At 39.7% G+C, this 15,000-nt stretch overlaps 1 long non-coding RNA gene across 1 annotated transcript in view; it reads right to left on the bottom strand.

The window, feature by feature from the left end:
* The window catches only part of LOC118766432, a 27,222-nt gene extending 14,174 nt beyond the window's left edge, over window positions 1–13,048 (bottom strand). Inside the window, exon 1 of the long non-coding RNA XR_005002364.1 lies at window positions 13,025–13,048. This is a non-coding gene — a long non-coding RNA (uncharacterized LOC118766432). The remainder of the gene's footprint in view (window positions 1–13,024) is intronic.
* Between the last annotated feature and the right edge of the window lie 1,952 nt (window positions 13,049–15,000).

Raw genomic sequence — 15,000 nt, 5'->3', positions numbered from 1 at the left:
ATATTCTTAAAGGTACGAAAATTTTTTCCAGCAACGAAAAATTATCCAGCAATTCATGTTTGGATAAACTTTAAATATATATATATATACGACGGGCTTCTTTCAGTTTCCGTTCATCAAATCCACTCACAAGATTTGTGGTCAACCCGAAGCTCTAGTATAAGACACATGCCTAAGGTGCCTTGCAGTGGGACTGAACCCGAAACTATGTGATCGGGAAACAAACTTCTTACAACACATTTTTTACAAGCATAATGACCCTCTAAATACACACACATACATATCGTACATACAGACATAGATAAATATAGATATATCCATCCACACATGTATATGTATATATCATACGTGCATACATATATATATAAGAAACATACCTACTGGTGAAGGCGTGGCTGTCAGGTAAGAAGCTTGCGTCCCAACCACATGGTTCCAGGTTCAGTCTCATTGCGTGATACCTTGGGCAAGTATCTTCTACTATGGCCTCGGGCCGCCCAAAGCCTTGTGGGTGGAGTTGGTAGACGGAAACTGAGCAGAAGAGAGAGAGAGAGAGAGAGTGTGTTTGTGTGTGTGTGTGTGTGTGTATGTGTGTGTATGTGTCGGGCTTAAAAAGAATAAGTTTGGGGTCGATTTGTTCGACTAAAAGTCCTTCAAGGCGGTACCCCAGCATGACCGCATTTAAAAATGGCTGAACAAGTAAACGATAAGATATAACTTACTTGCATATATGACGTACATAACATAGCATGCATACACACACATATACACATACATACCTACACATATACATATATATATATATGCACATCCATACACACATATATACATACACGTACATAATCCATCCATCCAACCATCCATCCATACATACATACATACATACATACATACATACATACATACATACATACATACATACATACATACATACATACATATCGTCGTCGACTTACGACCGATCGACTTTACGATCGGCGCGCCAGCTTCCGGCAGCAATAATAAATGGTCCAGTTGAAATCTAATGGGTTTAATTTCTTGGAAATCAACCCGTCTATGGATGATGTCAGTTAAAAAACGCTTCCCCTAGTTTTGGTTATCGATCGCCACTGTGTTGGATGACTATCCTGTCGCGGAGACATCGAGGCAACCTCGTATTTGTTTATAAGGCGTCCGAAATTTTTGACTAGTGTATATTGTCTAATGTGGAGGCGCGTGGCTTAGTGGTTAGGGCGTCAGCATCATGATCGTAAGATTGTGATTTCGATTCCTGGACCGGGCGACGCGTTGTGTTCTTGAGCAAAACACTTCATTTCACGTTGCTCCAGTCCACTCAGCTAGCAAAAATGAGTAACGTTGCGATGGACTGGCGTCCCGCCCAACTGGGGAACACATACGCCATTGAAACCGGGAAACAGGGCCCATGAGCCTGGCTAGGCTTTAAAAGGGCGCATTTATTTATTTATTTATTTATTTACTTATTTATTTATTTATAATGTCTAATAAAGGTAAGAAGTTTCACAATTTACTTCATCAATTTATTATTCTAGGCATGTCTCGTGTGTGGTGTGTGTGGTGTGTGTGTGTGTTGTGTGTGTGTGTGTGGTGTATGAAAGAGAGAGAATTTAGAGGGATATATTATCCGGGTGAATGGAAAAAAAAATCTTGAAATAAAACTAGATAACACACACACAAATACATACACGCATACATACGTAAATTCAGTTACTGTAATCATTTCGGCTCTCTGTACTCTTAACTTCAAACCTGTATTTGGTTCGTATCTCTCCCGCCTCTCTCTCTCTCTCTCTTCTCTCTCCTCTCTCTCTCTCTCTCTCTCTCTCTCTCTCTGATCAAGATTAAAAAGTCCTAAAACATATGTGTCAGGCCATTTTCAATGCAGTTTGTCGTAGAGAAAATTCTCGTCTTTGGTAGCTGGCGTTTAAACATCGATGAATGCATATCATGCTACATGGCTATCGTCAGTACCGGATACCAAGAAAGACAACTCTGAAATGACTTTCGATGTCATAGCTTCGTTATAGAACATCTGTAGAAAGTATCTAATAACCATGCGTCACATCGTACCAGGCTAGAACAAAATATCTAGTAGGCAGACAAAAGCTGTGTTGTGAATTAAACAATCTTTTAGTTCAGTTCAGATACATTCTGAACATATTTGACCTATAAAAACGCCATTTTTACTGCGGTTTGTCGTGGATAAAATTTTCACTTTAGGCAACAATATATCAATATATATATATATATATATATATCACGTGATCACGTGACCGACCAGTCCATCAGATGCAGTTACACATCGCTGGTCACAATGCGTTCGCATTGTTTTAGCCTTCGAATGACGCCACCCCGTTGGCTAAGCGAGCAGGCCAACAGAAGAAATAGTGGGAGAAAGAGTGGTGAAAGAGTACAGCAGGGATCACCACCATCCCCTGCCGGAGCCTCGTGGAGCTTTTAGGTGTTTTCGCTCAATAAACACTCACAACGCGATCCTACAACCGCGAGTCCGCTGCCCTAACCATTGGGCCATTGCGCCTCCACCAATATATATATATATATATATATATATATATATATACACATACATGAAAGTGATTACCTTTTGTTCTTTTGTCAACTATATATATATATATATATAGTTGACGCTATCTACCTGACAATTTCTTGTTAAGTTTTCCTTATTAAGTAGTTGTCCTTAATTGCTAAATTTTTATTCCGAAAAAACTTTTACTCTCCCGAAATGCAATTCGTAAAAGTTTGCCATTTATCCGGATGTAATATATGTAAACTCACCCATGTGCTTCGTTGATGTTGATCAGTTAGCTGATCGGCTTAAGCGGGGCAGGGTCGTTGTTTATTTATAATACATTCAGGCCTGCTGATGAATACGTAAGTATGAAATCACTGTGATACAGGTCTATATTTTTAAATGTCTTACTTTGAAAAATTGCATTCGGTGGGATTAGTAATATTTTTGGTAGAAATGACTAATTGTCCCTCTTAGCGTGTGGCATGTATGTATAATGCCCTCTATATATAAATTATATATATATATATATATATATATATATATAATATATATATATATATAGAGAGAGAGAGAGAGAGAGAGAGAGAGAGAGAGAGAGATTCTAAAGAATTAATGTAAGCTATTTAACTATTTTATGAAAGCAGAGTCTTAATATGAATGGTAAACCGACCTTAGAACAGAAACCGTTTTCAGTGTTGCATACTGCGCGAAAGAGCATAAAGAGACTGTTTATGTGGTTAGATTACAGAAAATAGTCACTTTTATATCTCACACTTGTTGTCGCTTGTATTTTAGTGAAAGTTTATGACTAAGAAGCAGCTAATGATGAATAAATAATGTTTTTAATGCTTCAAATAAATTCAGGGGATCTAGTGTATATTGTCTAATAAAAGTAAGAAGTTACACAATTTACTTCATCAATTTATTTTAGGCATGCATGTCTCGTGTGTGTGAGAGAGAGAGAGAGAGAGAGTTTAGAGGGATATATTATCCGGGTGAATACCAAGGTAGCTCTCAGTTATGTTCCAGGTTATGGCTATCCGCATCGATTAGTATTTAACGCCTGTGACTACTAGGTGTTGTCATTCACGCTTAGGTAATTCCGTCTTCTCTTCAATGGATTGTAATATTATCTGGAGTGTGTATATTAGCAATAATTATAACGATAGATAATACGAGGATGTACTAGTCTCCATATTCTCTATCGTTTGTGGGTGGTTATCCGTCCTCAGGGTGAAACAATTACCAGCTACTGATGAAAGTTCTCTCCACTTGCAAACACTATATATTCTTTAAACGACGAACAGAAACCTGAGTCTGTGAGTATCACGTAGAGATGGGAGCGATGACCTTCCTTGCAAACTGTGTGTCGATAGCCAAACTGTGTGTCGATAGCCAACTGGAAAAGATGTTTTCCTAGAGGTAAAACAACAGTAACATCGTCCTTTATAGGACTTCCCCATTCTGTGGGCAAACAAACTTTATTATTCGGTACTGTTACTGTATGTCTCTCGCTGAGAGATTTAAAACAAGTTGTTTTTCTCTATATTCCTTTATTTGTTTCAGTCATTTTGCTGTAGCCATGCTGGACCACCGCCTTTTAGTCGAAGAAATCGATCCCAGGACTTATTCTTTGTAAGCCTGGTACTTATTCTATCGGTCGCTTTTGCCGAACCGCTAAGTTACGGGGACATAAACACACCATCATCGGTTGTCAAGCGATGGTGTAGGGGACAAACACAAACACACAGGTGTATACGACGGGCTTCTTTTCATTTTCCATCTACCAAATCCATTCACAAGGCTTTGTTCGGCCCGAGAAGACACTTGCCCAGAATACCCCGCAGTGGGACAACCTGGAACCATGTGGTGGGGAAGCAAGCTTCTTACTGCACACACACACACACATCACAAAATATTACAGCTATTGGTTTCACCGTTTCTGATTCTTCTGATTCTTAAGGTATTGGTTCTGATCCACCAACTCATGTCCACTGGAAGACGAAGAGATGTTACAAGCAATCCTTACAAATTATTCTGCCTGACTTTTGAATTGTCTGCCGTATATTTTATTATCTATTATAAACGTTCGATTTATATACTCTTTACTCTTTTACTTGTTTCAGTCATTTGACTGCGGCCATGCTGGAGCACCGCCTTTAGTCGAGCAAATCGACCCCGGGACTTATTCTTTGTAAGCCCAGTACTTATTCTATCGGTCTCTTTTGCCGAACCGCTAAGTGACGGGGACGTAAACAGACCAGCATCGGTTGTCAAGCAATCCTAGGGGAACAAACACAGACACACAAACACACACACACACATATATATACATATATACGACAGGCTTCTTTCAGTTTCCGTCTACCAAATCCACTCACAAGGCATTGGTCGGCCCGGGGCTATAGCAGAAGACACTTGCCCAAGATGCCACGCAGTGGGACTGAACCCGGAACCATGTGATTGGTCAGCAAGCTACTTACCAATATATATATTAAACGACTGAGTAAATGTTTGCTTATCTATTAGTATAGTACAGTGTTATATATTTTAATATATTATTTATTGAATGACGAGAAAAGTTATTACATAATCAACTTCATTAACTTACGGCTGCTATAAGAAGCAGTGCACGTAAAGCTGTGCGCTTGTGTAACATCATATAACTTCTCATTTTTCAATAATTAATATTACGCTCTATTCTCGCCTAACGCTTTATTCTAAAACGTATGTCTATTGAGTTCTAACAACTGGTTATTAGCATCGTTATGCCTAAACGAAATCCTAAAAACAAAATTAATTTATTATTTCAGCGTATTGATTCGAATAAAATAATCCTGTCTGTTATAGGTACAAAGCCTAACCACAGGGCTTAATTGGTACTTCTTTTATCGACCCTGAAAAATGAAAGGCAAGGCTGGCTTCGGTGGAATTTGAACTCAGAATGTAAAGACGGGCAAAATGCTTAGCCATTCATCCGTCTTCACGGCGTGCTAACGATTCTTATTGCTTTATTGCCCACAAGGGGCTAAAGATAGAGGGGACAAACAAGGACAGGCAAAGGGATTAAGTCGATTACATCGATCCCAGTGCGTAACCGGTACTTAATTTATCGACACCGAAAGGATGAAAGGCAAAGTTGACCTCGGTGGAATTTGAACGCAGAACGTAGCGGCAGACGAAATACCTATTTCTTTATCGCCCACAAGGGGCTAAACACAGAGAGGTCAAACAAGGACAGACAAACGGATTAAGTCGATTATATCGACCCAGTGCGTAACTGGTACTTAATTTATCAACCCCGAAAAGATGAAAGGCAAAATCGACCTCGGCAGAATTTTAACGCACAACGTAACGACAGACGAAATACCGCTAAGCATTTCGTCCGGCGTGCTAACGATTATAACAGCTCGCTGCTTTAATAACATCTTTAATAACTGGTTTCAATTTTTGGCAAAAAGCCAGCAATATCGGGGTGGCAAGGTACGTCCATTACATCGGCGTCACAAGTTGAATGTTTCCTATCTAACCACGATAGGATGAAAAACAAAGTCGACTTCAGTTGAATTAGAACGTAGACATGGACGAAATGCTTAAGCATTTTGCCGGCGTGCTAACGATTTTGCCAGCTCGCCGTCTTGCCGATTCGAATAATATAATAAAAATAAAACTTTCTCCCTATTCTTTTTGACAAGATAACGGATTAAACGTCTATAACCGAAGGGAAATTACTCTGACTCCACTAGTCTTTATCTGTATTTTCGTTTCTTTATGAAATTTCAAAAGTTCATATTGAATGTCTGTGTGTTCGTTTGCATTGCTTATTATATGCGTTTATACTTTACTTTATAGGGATACGTGAATATTTTCCCTGTATTTCTTGCGTATGCTTGCCAAGACAATGACTCGTCTCTTGATATCCTTTCGTAAACAAAGGATAGTTCACCCGACATCACTGCACCTTATACATGTCCAACACAATGAGGCAGAAAAGTTTCATATTATATAGGACTACAAAGAAAATTATAATTAACAATTCAATCTAAAAAATTTGTATATGTTTGTGTGTCTGTGTATTCGTTGGAACCATTCATTGAATAATATATGAAATCAAATGTTGGTATAACTTTACTATGAAAAAGTCATTCATTTTGAAATAATAGGCATAAACTATTGTGCGACGGACATTTAGAATATATTTCTTCACGCTCACACATGCACAGGTATCTACTTAAAAGTCTTGAATCTTATATTCCATTCGCTTCTTTCACATGTTCTCATATATATATATATATATATATATATATATATATTATATATATATATATATATTATATATATATATATATATACAGACAAATGGGACAAGAATGCAAAACATCCAGACAATTAAGTGATACAAAAAAAGGGACAACAAAACATCCACACAGACAATACAAAGAAAACAAGGACGGGTCATTCGGAGTTTTCTTTCCTCAGTCGAGTTTCAGATTATCTTTGCAATTTCGGCTGGTTATACTCGAGATTGCTCCAATCTAGCCAGATCCAAGGAAAAACTAAGCTAAGAGCATTAGAAAGTAACGAATGTATACGAAAACAAGGACGGAAAAAACGGAGAAAGTTACACAAATACAAATAACACGACATAACAACAGGTGTCTTTCGACTAAGGACGCATTAAATTAAGCTGGCGTGTGTGGCAGTAAAGCCTTACGGCAGGGACATAAGATTCAACAGGCACAGGGAGGAATATAGATGTTGCACAGATGGTAACACATACATATGTATATATAGGTCTATTCGATATTTTAAGCAGTTAATAATAGACGATTATAATTAGTCTCTGTGGCGAGTTAAACCGAGCTCTCAGTTATAAATGAAGTCTCAACATAGGACTGAAACTAGTACAGTGGATTCCCCTTCATCTCTCCATGGAAATATTATATACAAAAGAAAAAAGATTTTTGCATCTGTCTATTGCATGGTGTTGGAAAAAATCCATATACTCTGTAATGTAGACTAAGATACCAACTTACCAACATACCTATCTATCTATCTACCTACCAAGCTATCTACCAACCTACTTACCTATCTTCTATTTACCTATCTAATAACCTATTTACCTACTTACCTATCTACCTATTCACCTACCAAGCTATCTAGCAGCCTACTTACCTATCTACCGACCTACATTATCTATTTACCTACCTACGGTTCCATCTACCTAATAATCTACCTACCTACCTACCTACCTACCTATCTAACTACCAACCTACTTACCTATCTACCTATCTACCTACCTACCTACCTACCTACCAACCTACTTACCTATCTACCGACCTACATTATCTATTTACCTACCTACCTACCTACCAACCTACTTACCTATCTACCTATCTACCTACCTACACTATCTATTTACCTACCTACCGTTCCACCTACCTACTACCTACCTACCTACCTACCACCTACCTACCTACCTACCTACCTACCTACACACACACACACACACACACACACACTACGTACGTATCTACCAACCTACCTCTCCACCCATCTACGTATCCATATCAATTGCAGCTTGTGGTTTAGTCGATAAGAGTTAAATCCACGTTATTGCCTAAGTAAACACCTTAAGTGAATCATTACAGGTATGTTCCTCTTCATTTGCTAATTCATACATAATAACAAATGATGGTAAATTGGTTTCTCTTTGTTCGTAAATAATACTGTTGTTGTTGTTGTTGTTGTTGTTGTTGTTGATAATTCTGTCGCTATTGTTATTGTTACAGATGCTGTTATTGATGTCTTTTTTTGTTGTTGTTGTTGTTTGTCTATAAAGGTTGTCTTTCGTGATGATGATAATGCTGCTGCTACTGGTGATGGTAGCACTAGCGATGATGATGATGATGGTGGTGGTGGTGGTGGTGGTGGTGGTGATGGAGGTGGTGGCGGTGACGATGGTGATAACGATGATTGTGGTGATGGTGGCGGCGGTGGAGATGGTGGTGGTGGTGGAGATGGTGATGGTGGTGATGGATGGTGGTATTGGCGGTGGAGATGGTGGTGGTGGTGGAGATGGTGATGGATGGTGGTATTGGCGGTGGAGATGGTGGTGGTGGTGGAGATGGTGATGGTGGTGGTGGTGGTGGTGGTGGCGGTGGAGATGGTGGTGGTGGTGGTGGTTGCGGTGGTGGTTGTAGTGGTAGTGGCGGTGGTGGTGGAGATGGATGCAGTGGTAATGGCGGTGGTTGTGATGGCGGGGTTGATGATGGTAGCAGTGTTGCGGAGTATCCAGCCATCAGCCACAAAAGCCCTCACCTAATACAATAATAATAAACCCACAGAAAGACTGTGGACGCCATTGTCTGAACTGTCGTCTGTTTATCTATGGCGTCTGATTATATTGACTGAAGAGGTAGTGAGTGGAGGTGGGAGGAGAGAAACGGATAACGGAGATAGGTAAGGGAGTGAATGAGAACATGGTAAAATGAGAGTGAGTGGGACAGAATAATAGTAAATAGAGAGTGAGAGAGAAAAAGTTGATAAAGGAATAGTGAGAAAGAGAGGGAGGGAGAAGTTTGAGAAATAGTGAGGAATAAAAAGAGAGTGAAGAAGGGAAGGAGTAGTAGACATAGAGAGGCAGAAGAAATAAAGAGGGCGGTTATTGTTTTTATTTTTGTATTCGAAAGTGATGCTCCATGATGTTTATGGTAGTCACTCAGAATCCAGAAAAAAAAAAGTCACAGGAAGAAGAAAGGTCACAGAAAAAAGTCGATGGAAAAATAGCCACGGAAAAAAAGTCAGAAGAAAAGTCACAGAAAAAAGCCAACTAAAAAGGTCTATAAAACAAGATTGTGACAGGGTTGCTTGGTGGCGTCGGCTGGAATATTTGTCTTAGTCACCCAACATTAAAATTACTGAATATCCATGCAATGCCACCATACTATGTAAGGTTTTTCTAATCTGGACATGTCGTGTATTGTCAATAATTGACCGACTTAAATCGTTTGTTTCATTGGCTTATTTTGGTTAAAAATTTGAATAAAATGTTGCTTTTTTTCCCACATATGTATAACTAGCAGTATCGCCCGGCGTTGCTCAGGTTTGTAATGGAAATAACTATAAAGCATTTTTAGAGAGTTATAGCCAAAAAATAGCCAAAAAATGGGAAAAAAATGATGGTCAATTTTTTTTTAGAGTTAAAAAATGTCGAGTTGCGTCCCCTAGACAGTCTGTGGTTTGTGTTTCTGATTCTCGACCCCATGTCGAATTTATCGATCTTTTTCAGAACTGGGGGAACTTTTCAAAATTTTCGCTGCGTTAGTTTTGAATTATGACATTGGGCTATGTGTGTGTCAAGTTTCATCAGAATCGGTTGAAAGCCGTGGTCAGGGTGAGGGTACAACCAAACAGACACACAGAAACACACACAGACAAACTGCCGTTTATATAGAGAGAGATGCCATCATTTATAAATTGCGTAAAGTTCATTTACTGTTAGTTAACTGATTTAAAATCGTTTGCTTTATTACTTTTTTAAAGTATTTACATAACATGTAACTATTTCCTAGCTAACTTGTAATTTTTTTTTCTTTGAGCTTTTTTTCTGAACACCGTCTGTCTGGTGATGTGTATGCAATGAGATTTGAACATTTGAAGAGAAAAGTGTATTGGAAGGAATTCCAAGATTACTGCAGTACCAGGGAGAAATGCAGAAGAATAGCAAAGCTAGACGAAGGGGGCAGTGCTACCCACCATCACCCGCTGTAGGAGTGTGAAAGAGTGAAGGCACGTGGCTTAGTGATTAGGGCATTCGGCTCACAATCATAAGGTTGTGAGTTCGATTCTTGGCGGCGAATTGTGTCATTGAGCAAGGCAATTATTTCACATAGTTCCAATCCATTCAGCTGATAAAAATGAGCATGAGTAGTACCCGTAATTCAAAGAGCCAACTTTGTCACACTTAGTGTCACGCTGAATCTCCATGAGAACTACGTTAAGGGTACGCATGTCTTTAGAGTGCGTTAGAGCTATTTCGTACTTAAGAGAGTTATATGTGTCTATTTTTTTCGCCTTCCTTCTTAATTATTCGTGGGTGAAAGGGACATGCAACATCAACTAAATAACACATATGGTGCATCTTGTCCACCGCCACTAGGTCCGGTCTGTTATGCTCTAGCACCTGATCTATCTGGATTGAGAAATCCCAGAGGATTTTGCAGGTTTCCGACTCCGTCACTCTCTACGGTTTGTACTCATACTTCGTCTTGCACATCTCTGGCCCCCACTTTTGCACAGTTTCCTATGTACTACTTTCGCTACCTCATTTTGTCACCACAACTTGTAGTGGTTTTCGGCAAGTCTAGGGCATTCGTTCGCGATATGGACAATGGTTTCGTACTCCCTATAACAAATGCGGAACAGTAGAGACACTTGCTCATTCCTAAGGTTGACCCTCCAATTTGTGGCCAAAGCTTGGAGTCTGGTCTTGCGCTGCCAGTATAGTGCTCTCAATCTCTTTTTTCAGTGTCCCATTCTTTAATTTCACGGGCAGCCTGTTCTACTGATCATATTTACGGGGACACTCATCATCGTAACCGACGGAGTGCCAGTTTAGTTTAGGTGTGAAAGGACCCAAGATGTTCTGTTTATCATGCTTGTTAATAAAGACATTACCATATTTTCCCGCAAGTTGAATTTTTCAGACCAAAATTTACAGCCTAAAAAGGAAGGTTGATTTATGCACCAAGACAACTTTCGAGGTGACTGTGTTTGTCCCCCCACACCATCGCTTGACAACTTTCGAGGAACAAATGTTTTATGTGAAATGCAACAGGATTTAGAAAGATAGTGACGATGTTTGAATATTTACATTACAGGTTGACACTATTATTGTCGACTTGTATGCCGGAAAATACGGTAATTAAAGCAGCGAAACCATTGCCTTTGCTCGTGGGCGCTGAGAAACCTCGCAACATTGCTGTGAGAATCATTGGGTGTCTAGTGTTTAGTGCTAGGGTTTGCACAAAATGTGAGACAGAGTAGGAATGGTGATGAAGAAGAGACAGGTGCATGGGATGAACAAAGGTAGCACTCAGCCAGCTTAGAGTGGCGAAATCTACTTAGTAACATTCCCCCCGGATCTTTGAGATCCGAATTCAAATCCCACTGAGGAAAAAGTTAGCCTTTCATTCATTCGGCATCGATAAAAGATGTAGTACCAGTAAAAGAATTTCAGGTCCTGTGCCTAAAATAAAAACAACCATCATCATCATCATCATCAACATTTTTATTATTATCATTATCCTGGACGGTGAGCTGGTGTCGTTCCCGTTTCCTGTTTATGAGACATGCCTTTCCGCAGCTCACTTCTTTTGATGGAGCTGCTGTCCTGGGTCAAGAGAAAACAATGGTTTCGTACTCCCTATTACAAATGCGGCACAGTGGAGACACTTGCTCATTCCTAAGGTTAACCCTCCAATTTGTGGCCAAAGCTTGAAGCCTGGTCTTGCGCTGCCAGTGTAGTGCTCTCAATCTCTTTTTTCAGTGTCCCATTCTTCAGCCAATCCCACCTATGTTTTCCAGCAACTCCAGTTGTGGCTACATGAAACTCATTGTGTTGCCCCTTGTTGCGAAATGCTTCTCCACGTCCTTTTTGTACTTCATTGTTTTTCCCTTTTTGTCTGCTTTCAATACTCCCTCGTTCCTAACTGACATTATTATTATTATTATTATTATTACTATTATTATTATTATTATATTATTATTATTATTACTATTATTATTATTATTATTATTATTATTATTATTATTATTATTATATGATGGCGAGCTGGTAGGATCGTTAGCATGCGGTGCAAAATGCTCAGCGGCATTTCGTTCCGGGTTCAAATTCCGCCGAGGTCGACTTTGCCTTTCATACTTTCGGGATCGATAAACTAAGTACCAGTGAAACTGGGTTTCATGTAATCGGCTATCCCCCTTCCCTCAAATTCCAGGGCTTGTGCTTATAGTAGAAAAGATTATTATTATCATTATTATTATTATTTTTAATTTAAAAAATTTTTTTTATTAATTATTATTATTGAGTGAGAGAGCAAAGCATGTCATCAAAGTAACGCTGGGGTACAAATATACGAAGACCAATAGACCTATCATGACTATCCGTCTGACAAAGGTATACCAGGCACATGCATCACAACCATATATGCGCGACATGATGATCTCATTTCAAGATAAACAGCACATGACCTTGCAGGGTGGAGGCAATCAGAATTCTCTTCAGGTCGAGTAACCCATCCGGCTCAAAAGGTCCCTGAATAAGGGTTGTTTAAGGATGATAAACGAAACACCCTTGTTTCCAGAGGTGAATGATTCAAACCCCAAAGAATCCCTCTCAACACATGGCTATGATGCTCCCCCACTACTTCTGCTCATGATCAGAGATGCACATATCATCAGCTACCACACGACATGCTCAACTGGTTAAGGTCAAACGACTGATAAACAAATCTGTGGTATTGAGCAGAATATTTGCTGTAGCCCATCTTTTATACCAAGACAAAACAATGTACATGATAACACTTCCAATCAGTTAAGATCAGAAGCCACGAGAGCCACTGCCTGGTACTGCATCAGGGCATTTATTATTATTTATTATTATCCGTTGCATCACCTCAATTATTTGAAGAAACGAGGTCGTGAAGGATTACATATTTTCGAAAGTGGGTCCCGATAGTAAAAAAAGGTTGAGAACTTCTATTGAGAAGGGCCCCTACCCCGTCATTTCGTTAGATCGCCTTTGGCAATGAGAGTTTGCTTGCTACGATAGAATGTCAGAGACTGAGAAGTCTGGAGACGAAAATAGAATTAGAATCTTATAAAGCCATTGAAACGGGACATATCGTCTGCTCCCTTCCATATTGTTTGTTGGTGAGTTGGGTACATTGTCGTGTCTGGTTAGCATATATTATTAACCTTAAAACACTTTTTCTGACATACTGTAACCTTTCCTTTATCTAGCATTCGGAGAAGGGGGGATTTATTCTTTGAATTCATTCCCCCCACTCTCTCCCATACATAGAACCACCTTATATATGTATATATACGCGCGCGCACGCAAATATATATATGTATATATACTCACGCGCACGCACGCACACACACACACACACATACATACATACATACATACATACATACATACATACATACATACATACATACATACATACATACGTACGTACATACACACACGAGACACCTACGCATGTATATTCGTATATCATATTCATAGACGTACATGCATAAAATATACACATATATTTGCGCATATGTGTACATGTACATGTATGCGTGTGTGTAAATGTCTTTTCTTGAGTGTGTGTGTGTGTGTGTGTTGTGTGTGTGTGTGTGTGTGTGTGTGTGTGTGTGTGTGTGTGTGTGTGTGTGTGTGTGTGAGAGAGAGAGAGAGTCTCGTTGTGTGTCTACCTGTCTATTTCTCAAAATAAGCTGTGTCGACACTATCAGGGACCGCAAGATTGTAATTAAGTGGACTGATCGTTCTAGACTATGTGTCGCCTGCCTCGCTTTTACAATTGTGGTCAGTTTTGAGCGTCAAACACGCACGCACGCACGCACGCACGCACACACACACACACACACACACACGCACACACACACACACACACACACATACATATATTTAGATACATGCATTTATAGGGCTCAATTAAAACAAACATACAGTCATACAAGAACAGGGGTATACATACATATATACATACATGCATACATGGCGCAGCTACGAGTCTATATATAGAAGTTTGCTTCTCAATCATATGGTTCCGAGTTCGGTTCCACTTCACGCAAGCTTGGGCAAGTATTTTCTACTATAGCCGCGGGTTGACCAAACCCTTGTGAGTGGATTTGGTAGACGGAAACAGAAAGAAGCCCGTTGCATATGTAAGTGCGTGTGTGTGTGTGTGTGTGTGTGTGTGTGTGTGTGTGTGTGTGTGTGGTGTGTGTGTGTGTGTGTGTGTGTGTGTGTGGTGTGTGTGTGTGCATGCATGCGTGTGTGCGTGTCTGTGTTTGTATTTGTCTTCCACCAACGCTCGACAACCCAATGTTGTTTTGTTTACGTCCTCGTATTTTACAGAATACGTACCAAGTTTTAAATAAAATAAGTAGTGGGGTTGATTTGTCTGAATAAACCCTCTCAAATCGGTGACCTAGCACGGCCACAGTCCAACGACTGAAACAAGTAAAAGATAGAAAATAAATTGCGAGGTGGTATCAAAAAGTTCCCGGGCTAGTTCAGTAGCGCGCCAGCAGATGACAGCACACGGTTGTGTGCGCAATGAGAGCTAGTGGTGACGTTTATGTAGCAGTGTGCCGAGTGAGACCGCTGTGTTTACTTCGCAAGCTGTGAAATTTGTGATTCGTGATTA

The sequence above is a fragment of the Octopus sinensis genome, linkage group LG15 (assembly GCF_006345805.1).
Source record: "Octopus sinensis linkage group LG15, ASM634580v1, whole genome shotgun sequence".
NCBI lineage: Eukaryota > Metazoa > Mollusca > Cephalopoda > Octopoda > Octopodidae > Octopus > Octopus sinensis.
Note: the sequence above shows the minus strand (reverse complement) of the source record. Positions and strands in the feature narration are given on the sequence as shown.